We start from the raw sequence: 10,176 nt of genomic DNA on the forward strand, positions 1-10,176 counted from the left end.
CTCTACAAAAAATACAAAAAATTAGCCAGGTGGGTGGTTCGCGCCTGTGGACCCAGCTACTCGTGAGGCTGACAGGAGGATTGTTTGAGCCTGGGAGGTTGAGGCTGCAGTGAGCTGAGATCATGCCACTGCACTACAGCCTGGGTAACAAAGAGAGAACCTGTCTCAAAACAAATAAACAAACAAACAAACAGAACCTTCCCCACAAAAAACCAAAAACATGATTTTTTAAAAGCATTGTAATAAAAAGCAATAGTCCCCCAGTGCCTTACTACGGCGTCCCTTTCCAACCCACCCCAGTGTTGTCCCTACAGGGAAAACTTTATGGCTTCTCGATTTGGTTCTTTCTTTTTATGGCTAAGTTACTTGTTTCTTCTTTTGGCGTTTTATTTTATTTTATTTTATTTTATTTATATATTTAATTTTTTTTCGAGACACAGTCTCGCTCTGTCCCCCAGGCTGGAGTGCAGCAGTGTGATCTTGGATCACTGCAACCTCCACCTCCCGGGTTCAAGTGATTCTCCTGTCTCAACCTCTGGAGTAGCTGGGACTACAGGTACCCACCACAACCAGCTAGGCTAATTTTTGTATTTTTAGTGAGACAGGTTTTCACCATGTTGGCCAGGCTGGTCTCAAACTCTTGACCTCAGGTGATCTGCCCACCTCAGCCTCCCGAAAGTGCTGGGATTACAGGCATGAGCCACTGCACTCAGCTATTTTGTTTTCTTTTTAATTGACAAAAATTGTATATATCTGTTGTGTACAACATGTTGTTTTAAGTATCTATACAGTATGGAATGGTTATAAACAGCTAATCAACATATGCATTCCATCACATACTTATCTTTTTGTGATGAGAACACATGAAATCTATTGTTTCAGTAATTTTCAAGAATACAATACATTGTTATTAACTATAGTCACCAGGTTGTACAATAGATCTCTTAAACGAATTCCTCCTAACTCAAACTTTTTACCTTTTGACCAACATTTCCCCAAACTTCCCACACACTCAGCCCCTGGTGAGCACCATGCTATTTTTTACTTCTGTTAGTTCAACTTTTCTAGACTCTACATATATATAAGATCATGCAGTATTTCTTTTTCTGGGCCTGGCTTATTTCTCTTAATATACTGTCCTCCAGGTTTATCTACGTTGTCACAAATAACAGGATTTTCTTCTTTTTAAAGGTTCATACTACTTCATTGTGTATCTGTATACATACATATTGTCTACCCACACGTACATACACATACAGAATGTTTAATAGTTTCTTTAGATAAATGTTTTTGTATATACACAACATTTTCTCTTTCTTTTCTTTCCTTCCTTCCTTCTTTCCTTCTTTCTTTTTCTTTCTTTCTTTCTTTTTTTGAGTTTCACTGTTGTCAGCCAGGCTGGAGTAAAATGGCTCACCACAACCTCCGCCTCCTGGGTTCAAGCGATTTCTCCTGCCTCAGCCTCCCAAGTAGCTGCCATAACAGGCACAGGCCACCATGCCCAGCTAATGCCTGTAATCCCAACACTTTGGGAGGCCGAGGCAGGTGGATCATCTGAGGTCAGGAGTTCGAGACCAGCCTGGCCAACATGGTGAAACCCTATCTCTACTAAAAATACAACATTTTCTTTATCCCTTTATGTGTTTACAGACACCTGGGTTGATTCCATTTCTTAGCTGTTGTGGATAATGCTGCAATGTACATGGCAGTGCAGCTCTCTCTTCAATATACCAATTTAAACTCCTTTGCATATACACCCAGGAGTAGTACTACTTACTGAATCATAAGGTGGTCATATTTTTAATTTTTGGGAGAATCTCCATGCTGTTTTTGATAATGGCTGTACTAATTTACATTCCCACCAACAGTGTGCAAGAACTCTTTTTTTCACATCCTTCACACTAATCTTTCATCATTTTGATAATCGCTATTCAAACAGGTGTGAACTGACATCCCATTGTGATTTTAGTTTGCATTTCTCCCATGACTGGCGATGCTGAGCATTTTTTGATATATGTTTCAAACATTTAAATGTTTTCTTTAGAGAAATGTCTATTCCAGTTCTTTGCCCATTTTTAAATCAAGTCTTTTTTTTTTGCTGTTTAGTTGAATCCTTATACATTCTGGTTAGAAATTCCCTACTGGATGTCTAGTTTGTGAATATTTTCTCCCATTGTATGGGCTGTCTCTTCACTCTGTTGTTTCTTTTGTTATGCAGAAACTTTTTGGATTGATATAATCTCATTTATCTATTTTTGCTTTTGTTGTCCGTGAGGTTTTACACAAACAAACCTTGCCCAGATCAATATCCTGAAGCATTTCCTGTGTTTTCTTCCAGTAATTTTGTAGTTCCAGGTATTATATTTAAGTTTTTGATCCATTTTGATTTGATTTTTATATGGTGAGAGATGGGGCATCCAGTTCATTCTTCTGCATATGGATTTCTATTTTTCCCAGCACTATTTATCGAAGAGACTGTCCTTTCCCCAATGTCTGTTCTTGCTGCCTTTGTTGAAAGTGAGTTGACTGTAAATGTATGGATTTGTTTTGGGATTCTCTGTTTTCTTCTGTTGGTCTATGTGCCTGTTTTTATGTCACTACCATGCTGTTTGGTTACCAAAGCTTTGCAGTAAATTTGGAAGTCAGGTAGTGTGGTATCTCCAGCTTTGTTCTTTTTGCTTAGGATTGCTTTGACTCTGTGAGGTCTTTTGTAGTTCCATACATATTTTAGGACACTTTTTCTATTTCTGTGAAGACTGTCATTGGCATTTTGATAGGGATTACATTGAGTCTATAGATCATTTTTGGTAGTACGAATATTTTAACAATAATTCTTCCAATTCATAAACATTAGAAATCTTTCCATTTATTTGTGTCCTCAAACTTCTTTTATCAGTTTTTTGTAGTTTTTATTGTAGAGCTTTTTCACCTCTTTGGCTAAATTTATTCCTCGCTATTTAAATTTTTGGTAGCTATTGTAAATGACATTGCTCTCTTGATTTCTCTTCCAGATTGTTCACTACTGGCATATATAAATGCTACTGATGTTTGTATGTTGATTTTGTATCTTAAAACTACTCAATTCATTTATCAGTGCCAAGAGATTTTTGTTGAAGTGTTTCAGTTTTTCTAATTATAAGATTATGTCATTTGCAAACAAGAACGATTTAACTTCTTCCTTTCCAATTTGAATGGACTTTATTTCTTTCTCTCGCCTAATTGCTCTTGCTAGGGCTTCCAGTACTATGCTGAATAAAAGTATTGAAAGTGGACACCTCTGTCTTCTTCCAGATCTTAGAAGAAAGGCGTTCAGGTTTTTTTCCCAGTAAGTATGATGTTAGCTGTGGATTTGTCATACATGGTCTTTATTGTGTTGAGGTATTTTCCTTGTATATCCAGTTTCATCATGAAGGCATGTTGAATTGCATAAAATACTACTTCTGAGCCTATCAAGATGATCATATGGTTTTTGTCCTTCATTCTGTTCATGTGGTGTATCCCATTTATTGATCTGTGTGTATTAATCCATCCTTGTATCCCTGGGATAAATTCCACTTGATCATGGTGTGTTGTCTTTTTGATGTGTTGTTGGAGTTGGTCTGCTAGTATTTTTGCATCTATGTTCATTCACAATATTGGCTTATAGTTTTCTCTTTTTGTTGTGTCTTTGCCTAGCTTTGGCATGAGGGCAATGCTGGCCACATAGAATGAGTTAGGGAGAGATCCTGCCTCTACAACTTTTGCGAATAGTTTGAGTAGAAATGGTATTAATTTTTATTTTGAAGTTTGGTAGAATTTGTCAGTAAAGTCATCAGTGATGTAATCTGTCCCCAAGTCTCCCAGCAATGGGTACCAGCACCAGCTCTGATGAGGGTGGCAGGGGAGTAACGTAGACTCTGAGATTCCTTCGTTATAAACAGCCTTAGTATGTTGGCTTTCTCAAATGATGGTTATAGTAGTAATGAACTGGTCACCTGGACAGACTAGGATCCACTGGTTAGTCAGGACACTGCAAGAAATGGTGATAGCTGAGGTTACACACAGGTCTTCTTCTTCCTTGGTGCTCTGTTACTCTACCTGGAGCTGCTGTAATGGACTGTGTCAGTTGGCCTCTAGCTTGGAGGTGTTGCTTGGAAAAGAGCACCAGCTGCAGTAGTAGCAGGGGGATTTATGCTTGCCTTACGTTACCCAGGGGAGGTACTCTGGTGTCTCAGGCAATGGGAGGGGCCATAGAATTCCCGAAAGTTTCCATCCTTTGTATAAAGCTACCAGGGTAGGTGGAGTGGCAAAACCAGGTGGAGGCTGGGTCAGGTGGGTCCACGTGCTGGCTCTCCACATGCAAGGAAAACAGTGGCTCTTGTTGGGGTTAAGGGTGGTTCTCTTGCCACTGGGGCAACGTTCTAGGAAGGGGTGCAGCTGCCTCTATTGCACAGAAGAGTTTACACAGGGAGTGGGGAGTAGCAGGTGGCAGTAAGCCCCACCCAGTCCCCACGTACTTGGCAAGGCAGATCTCATGCCCACGGTGTTCCACTAGCAGTGGCTAGCTAAGTTTCAGGCAGTTTTTGCTCAGAACTCAAAACTGCTCCAGGCCATAAGCCTTTCTGGCAGAGACAGCAACTGTGGCACTTAGGCCATGCCCCTCCCAGTCTGCCAGGAAAGCCAGGGTACTCAGCTTCTGCACTCACGCTTTCCACTCACCTCCTACTTCTGGCAAAGGAAGTTCATTCCACTCGAGAGAATATCATCAATTTTAGTTAAAAGTTTCTCTTAACCTGTGACTGCTGCCTGAATGAGCTGGTCAACTTCTGTGAGGTCCCCTGGGAGGTAGGATCAGGAATGGCTTCCTTGGTCCACACTGGAGACTGGGAATGCATGCAAGGCTCTCTTGTGCTGGTTATTCTAATTTTCTGTTCCCCACTACTCCCTAAACCGGTTTCAGGGCTGGATAGAGTTAAGGCCTTCCCCCATGGCCTGTATTGTCAGGTTCCTCAGTGGTAGTGTATATCTTGGGGGCACTTTATCCCCCCTCACACTTTGAGGACTTACAGTTTTCTGCCTGACTCATTGTGTAGGCTGCAGTCTGCCACTTCTTTCAAAGAGTTTGTGGTTTCTTTCAGTTTTCCTGTTAAGTTCTTGCCTGCTTACTAGAAAAAAATTCACAGTGTGTATGTCTAGACACTATTTTGTTTTTCTAAGTAGGAGAGGCATGCTAACAATGCCTCTAATCCACCATCTTGGAGAAAAAAACTTTTAATTTTAATTGTGGGATTTAATGTTTACTTTCAAGGCTGTTATTGATAACGACTTCTTATTATTCTGTTAATTGCCTTCTAATTGTTTTGTATATCCTTGTTCCTTTCTTATTCTCTTACTGCTTATCTTTGCAATTTGATGGCTTTCTATAGTGATGACATTTGATTCCTTTCTTTTTCTTATTTGTTCTTCCAGTGAGTTTCTTATCTGCTTCTTCCAGTGAGTTTCATACTTTTGTGTGTTTTCACGATGGGAGATATCATCCTTTCACTTCTAGACGCAGGAATCCTTTAAGCATTTCTTGAAGGCCTGGTCTAGTGATAATAAATTCACTCAGATTTTGTTTTTCTGGGAAAGGCTATTTCTCTTTCATTTCTGAAGGATAACTTTGCTAGGTATCGTATTCTTGCTTGACAGTTTTTTTCTTTTTCTTTCAGGGCTTTGAATATATTATCTCATTCTCTCTTGGCCTAGAGGTTTTTGCTGAGAAATATACTGTTAATCTGATGGAGATTCATGTGACTTGATGCTTTCCTCTTGATGTTTTTACAATTCTTTCATTGTCTTTGACTCTTGACAATTTGAGGATAATGTGCCTCAGAGAAGACATTTCGGTTTTGGTCTATTTGGGATTCTTTGATCTTCCCACATATAAATGCCTTCATCTCTTTGAAGACATGCGAACTTTTCAGCTATTATCTTTAAATTGGTTTTCTATGCCTTTTGTCATGTTTGTACCTTCTGGAACTCCCAAAATTTGAGTTTTTGTTCACTTGATTGTGTCCCATATGTCATATAGGATTTCTTCATTCTTTGATTCTTTTTCTGAGTTATTTCATTTTTTTCTTGAAAGATTAACTGTTTAACTATAAAGAAATAACTAAAAATTAAAAATAGCATATAAACTTTATTTACATAATTACTGAAGGGAACAGAGTAACTGTTTGTGGTGGTGGACCCAGGAAGGCGGCTCTCAAGTTCTGGGGAGTGCATATTTCCGTTCTCTATGTTCTGAGCCCAGACTCTCTGATGTGCAGGAATGCCTGCTGTCCAGGTTTAGAGTGCTCATGGGTTCAGATTTACTGGACATCTGGGTCCAGCTAATGCTCTGATGCTGCAGACTTCTGGGTGGATATGAGAGGATGCTAGTGGGACCCCAGGGATGTGGAGATGCAGGGGCTATTAAGCCATGGTGCAGAATGTTGTCTTGTGTTGGGTCTGTTCTCAAAATGATGTCATGCTGCAGTTGATTGGATCCTGGGGATGTAACACTGCATGAACTCCTTCCATGGAACAGTGCAGTAACATGGACCCAGCAAATCCCTATACTACTCAGGGCGTTTGAGGGCTGAGGGGCTTTCCTGTAGCATGTACTACAGGACTCTGGCATGTGGACTGCTGAGGATCTCTCACTTGCCTTTTCCTCCAATAGGAGTCCCTCCTGGCTCTGAGCTAATCTGACTGGATGCCTCACTTCCCTCTCTGTGCTGCCATCTCAAGCTTTCATGCCTCAGAATGTTCCAGTTGCTTCCCTTCTGGATTCCAGCATTTTTTCTCTACATGCTATATTCAGTGTGTGATTACCTACTTGCTGTTTTGGTTCTTCCTTGTGGAGGAGGTGAGTGCTGGGTGCCTGTAGTCAGCCATCTTGGTCTTTCCCCAGCTTTTACTTGTTTCAGTTTCTCCTTCATTTCTAAAATATAATTTTCGTTGTACATTATTCTTGATAGGTAGTTTTTGTTGTTTTGGTCTGTTTGCTTCAGCACTTTGACTATATCATCCCACATTCTCTGTTGAGAAATCTGCTGATGGATCCAAGCCTCATTCAAACTACCATATATGTTATTTACTTATTTTATCTTAGTTTCAGGATTCTCTCTTTGTTCTTCACTTATTACAGTTGTGTTATAATGTCTTGCTGTATTTCTGGTCTGGATTGAAACTTATTGAAGACCTTTGATATTCTTGTATCGGGATAGCTATAGCTTTTATCATATTTGGAAAGTTTTCTGCTGTTATTTCTTTACTCTTTCTATCCCTTTATCTTTCTCTGCTCCTCACAAACTCCTATAATACAAACATTTGTTCTTTTGATACCATTCCATAGGTCTTATAAACTTTCTCCATTCCTTTTATACTATTTTCCTCCTCTGATTGCATATTTTCAAATAACTTTAGAGTTCACATATTCTTTCTTCTGTTCGATCAGTTCTGCTATTGATACTCTTTACTGCATTTTTCAATTTCATTAATTGTATTTTTCAACTCCAGAATATCTGTTTTATTTTTAAAATAATTTAAATATCTATTAAATTTCTAATTTTGGTCATTTATCATTTTTATGATTTCATTGAATTGTTTCTATTTTCTTGAAGCTCACTGAGCTTCCTTAAAACTATTATTTTAAGTATCTTGTCAGGAAGTTTGTATATCCTCATTTTTTTGGCATTTGGCACTGGGAATTTATTGTATTCCTTTAGTAGTATTATATCTCTTTAGTTTTCCCTGTTTCTTTTTGCTTTATGTTGATATCTGCACATTTGACAAAGTAAGGATTATTCCAGTCTTTGCAGACTGGATTTGTCTGGGAAGCATTTTCACCAATCATTTCATCTAGAGATTCTAGCAAGGCTCTCTGTCTGAGATCAGTGTTGCTGCAAGAGTCCTTTGGCAGGCCAGCCTGGTGCCTGAGTCAGCAGGTGGGAAGAACTGACTTCTGGGTCTGTAGGTTTGGCCTGAAGCCTGGATCCCCTTGGGTAGACCTATTGATTGAGTCCGTGGGGATGGGCCTAGAGGCTGTGTCTATGAGGGTGACCCTGTATCTGCTGGGGCTGCCTAAGGTCTAGATCCACAGGGATGACCTGGTGCTGGGGTGGGCCTTGAGCCTCAGTCTGCAGGGGCTAGATAGGCACAAGGATGGCTCTGGTACCTGGATCCACTGGAATGGGCCGGGAACCTGAGCCCAAAAGAGCTGGCTTTGTTCTGGGACTTACCTGGCAACTGAGACCAGTAAAATGTCCTTGGAATTGGAATCCATGGTGGCTGGCCCAAAGCCTTTGTTTTCAGGGGTGGTCTTAGAACTTCAATTCACAGAATCCTTCCTGTCACTGGAGTCTAATGTCCCTGCACCTTGAGTCTGCTAGAGCAGGCTCTAGGTCATGGAGCAGCTGAGACTGGTCTAGAGCCTGAGAACATCTTAGTACTTAGGATGGCATGGAGCCTGACTCTGCAGGAACTGGCCTGAGGCCTAGGATTGTCAGTGCTGGCCTTGTCACTGAAGCCACAGTAGCTGTCCTAGAGCCTGTGTGTCCACTGGTGTTGGTCTTCAGGCTAAATGTATCCGTGCTAAGCTACTGGCTAGGTTTGAGATGGCTGGCTTGGGTCCTGGGGCTTCAGTGGCTAACCTGGGACTGGATACACAGGGTCAGGCCACTATTCCTGAAGAACAAATATGCAAAACTCCTCAACAAAATACTAGCAACCTGAAATTAACAAAACTAAAAAGATCATTCACTGTAATCAAGTGAGATTTATCCTAGGCATGCAAGAATGATTCAACATATGTAAATCAATAAATGTGACACATCACATTAACAAAACAAAGGACAAACACCATATGATCATCTCAATGGATGCAGAAAATGCACTTTACAAAATTCAACACTTTTTTCCACCATAAAAACTTTCAACAAATTAGGTATGGAAGAAATGTATCTTAACACAATAAAGGTCATACATAACAAGCCCACATCTAACAACATATTCAATGGTGAAAAGTTGAAAGCTTTTCCTCAATAATCACGGACAAAACAAGAATACCCACTCTTTCCACTTCTTTTCAACATAGTACTAGATGTTCTAGCCAGAGGAATTAGGCAAGAATAAGAAATAAAGGGTATCTTAATTGGAAAGGAAGGAATGCAATTGTCTGTTTGCTGACAACATGATATTTTATATAGCAATACCTAAACACTCCACCAAAACCTGTTATAACTGATAAACGAATTCAGTGAAGTTGTAGGAAACCAAATCATATTGTAAAGATCAGTAGCGTTCCTGTACACTAACAAATTATCCAAAAAGGAAATTAATAAATAATCCCATTTACAATAGCTACAAAAAATAATACTTAGGAGTAAATTTATTTAAGATGATGAAAGATCTATATGCAGAAAACTACAAAACATTGATAAAGAAATTGGTAAAAACACAAACAGAAAGTTATTCCATGTTCATGAATCAGAAGATGTAATATTAAAATGTCCATACTATCCTTAAACAATCTACAGATTCAATAGAATCCCTGTCAAAATTTTAATAATATTTTTCACATAATTAGAAAAAAAATCTTAAAATTTACATGGAACCACAAAACACCCCAAATAGCCAAAGCAATCTTGACCAAAACCAACAAAGCCAGAGACATCACATTACCAGACTTAAATATATACTACAAAGCTATAGTAATCAAAACATCACGTTTCTGGCATAAAAACAGACATGTCAACCAAAGAAGCAGGATACAGAGTCCAGTAAACATCCATGAATTTGTAAACAATTGACGATTAGTCAAGATGTATAGAACACACAATGGGGAAAGAACAGTCTCCTCAATGAATGATCTTGGAAAAACTGGATACCCACATGCAGAAGAAAGAATTTAAAAACTTATCTCACAACATGTACAAAACTAAACTCAAAATAGACTAAAGACTTAAATATAAGACCTGAAACTGTAAAGGTACTAGAAAAAAAGAAGGTAAAAGCTCCACGACATAGACCTGAGTAATTATTTTTTGAGTATCACCCACAAAGCACAGGCAATGAAAGCAAAAATACAGACGGAATAGCATTAAACTAAAATGCTTCTCACAGTGAAGTAAACAATTAACAAAGTGAAGAGACAACCTGTAGAGTAAGAGT

Source organism: Colobus angolensis, unplaced genomic scaffold (assembly GCF_000951035.1).
Source record: "Colobus angolensis palliatus isolate OR3802 unplaced genomic scaffold, Cang.pa_1.0 Scaffold325, whole genome shotgun sequence".
Lineage (NCBI taxonomy): Eukaryota > Metazoa > Chordata > Mammalia > Primates > Cercopithecidae > Colobus > Colobus angolensis.